General features: G+C 38.0%; 1 pseudogene; it reads right to left on the reverse strand.

The window, feature by feature from the left end:
* Positions 1 to 1,355: 1,355 nt before the first annotated feature.
* Positions 1,356 to 2,256, reverse strand: LOC102484038 (60S ribosomal protein L5-like; annotated as a pseudogene).
* Between the last annotated feature and the right edge of the window lie 260 nt (positions 2,257 to 2,516).

Genomic DNA, 2,516 nt, shown 5'->3' on the forward strand with positions numbered 1-2,516 from the left:
CTTATCTTTTGTAATTTAATAGCAAATTAATTATGAAGTTTATCAATAGATATATCATTTGTTCTTTATTAAGGCAAATGCAAGGTCCAGCAGGTGGCATGGTGGTTAAAGCACTGCACTCCCACATGGTCAAACATGGTTCAAGTCAAGGACCTGGAAGCTTGCTTTCTCAATTTACACTTTTTGCTCTCTGTCCCTTTCTAGTGAGCATACATATCCTACAGCAAGTTAAAAAGAATAACAAAATTAATTAATAAAATTAAAGAAACAATTCTTTAAAAAGACAAATGCATGGGGACCTGCAGGTGGTGTGGTGGTTAAGGTGCTGGACACTCCCACATGGCTAACCACGGTTCAAGTCCTGGACCTGGTAACTTGCTTTCTCACTTTCTCTCTCTCTCTCTATGTGCCTGTCTCTCTCTGGTCAAATTAAAAATAAATGACTGAATAAATAAAATTAAATTAATGTTTAAAAAACAGATAAATGCAGAGAGATGACTAGAATTTGGCTAGAGTCTTGGAAAGTGGGATGATATGAGAAAATAAAATGGATATTCAAAAATTTCATAGAAATATATATCATGAATAAACTATAAATGGATTTCATTTTTTGCACTAAAATATACTACTTATAACTCATACTTTAATTCCATTTTTCCAACAACTTTTTGAAGTCCTCTCACAGGTTCTGTTAAATTAGGTTTGCTGTGGTATATTAAGAAATAGGGAGGAAGGGCCAGCAGGTGGTATGGTGGTTAAGGGTTCTGGATTCACACATGGCCAACCATGGCTCTAGTCTCAGACCTGGTGGCTTGCTTTCTTGTTTTCCCTTTCTCTCTCTCTCTCTCTGGTCAAATTAAAAAAATACTACTAATAAATGGAATTAAATAAATAAATAATTACTTAAAAATAAAAAAAAAAATAGGGAGTTTGTTTTTGACCAGCAATATTCTTCTAAATTTTTGTCTCATATATATTTGATTTTGTGTAAGACAGGATTCACTAGCAGTAAAACAAAATCTAATGAATGATTACTTTTTAAGACCTTCTCAATTTTTTTTGAGAAGTTTTTGCTATAGGGCACATGTGTTCACCAGAAAGACAGAGAGAGACAAAGAGATAAAAAGTTAGAAATCACCCCCCAGGGGGAATGGCCACACCACAATCCCTTTTCCTCCCTTCTCTTGGGATCTTGAGCCTGCATGCACACGCACCCAGCGTGAGTTTAAGCCACAGGGTATGGGACTCGAACCGTGGTGAACTACATGGGAATCCAGTGATATAGCCATTACGCTAACTGCTGGTCCCAAGTTTATTGTCTTTATCTTAAATTAAGTAATAGAAAATTGTTTAGTTTAGCTCTCAGCAGCCCGCTCCTGAGCTCTGAGGAAGCTTGCCTTCTTCTGGGCTACCCGGTCTTTCTTCTGGGCAAGGGACATCTTGGGACGATTTCACCTCTTCTTTTTAACTTCTTTCTTGGGTTTCTTTTCATAGACTGGATTCTCTCATGTAGCGGCGTGAGCTTTCTTTTACATCTCCTCCGTCATGTCTGGAGTTACATTGTTCTTTATGTACTGAGAAAACTGTTTCTTGTAGGCATCTTCGTCTTCTTCCATTAGGTAACGCAGGTAGTCTGCAATGTTCTGGCCCATGATGTGCTTCCGATGGACTTCTGCATTAAATTCCTTGCTTTCAGAATCATAACCAGGGAATCATTTGGTACTGTGTGGAGTAGATAAGCCTCCATCCACCGCTCCCTTTAGGGCCTGAAAAACTTTATTGCCAGTGGTAGTTCTGGCAAGGCCTGTATCTAAATAGCAGGTGAAGGCACCAGGTTGACCATCGATGCTTTCTACATTGTATTCATCTCCGGTCACTTCCACTTGACCTTCGTAGATCTTGTCCATGCCAAACCTATCGAGAAGCCTGCGGCCAGCACAGGCCAGTACGATATGCTGCAGCATCATTTGTCAGGCCAACCTTCACACCGTATTTTGGTAGTTTGTGTACATAAGCTGCACAGACTATCATATCCCCTTCTATATGGGCATAAACTATCTGACAAATGATATTTCTGTTAGTTACATGAACTATCATCCTGTATTTGGGTCTGTTGTACTTGTTTTTATCCTGGATCACCAAGCGTTTCTGAGCGTAGTAATCAGTTTTACCCTCTTGTTGTCTTCTAAATTTCACTTGGTATCTCTTAAAATAGGCCTTATTCTTGATGACTTTAACAAATCCCATCCTGTGGAACAGAGACCCATGGCCACGGCCAACCCACAGGCTCACAGGCACTACAGCAGTAAAAGTTTTTTAAAACACAAAAAGAAGATAAATATCTCAACTAAACAATTTAATACTTCCTTAATGTAATCAGATATCTAATCAGTGCTCAAAATTCCAAAATTGTCATGGACATATATTTATTTTTGTTTTAGATTTTTTCTTGAGTTCATTTGCAAATAAAGCTCACACAATGTAATTGAAAAAATGTCTCTTAAGACTCATTATAA

Source organism: Tupaia chinensis, unplaced genomic scaffold (genome assembly GCF_000334495.1).
Source record: "Tupaia chinensis unplaced genomic scaffold, TupChi_1.0 Scaffold143886_1, whole genome shotgun sequence".
NCBI classification, from domain to species: Eukaryota; Metazoa; Chordata; class Mammalia; order Scandentia; family Tupaiidae; genus Tupaia; species Tupaia belangeri.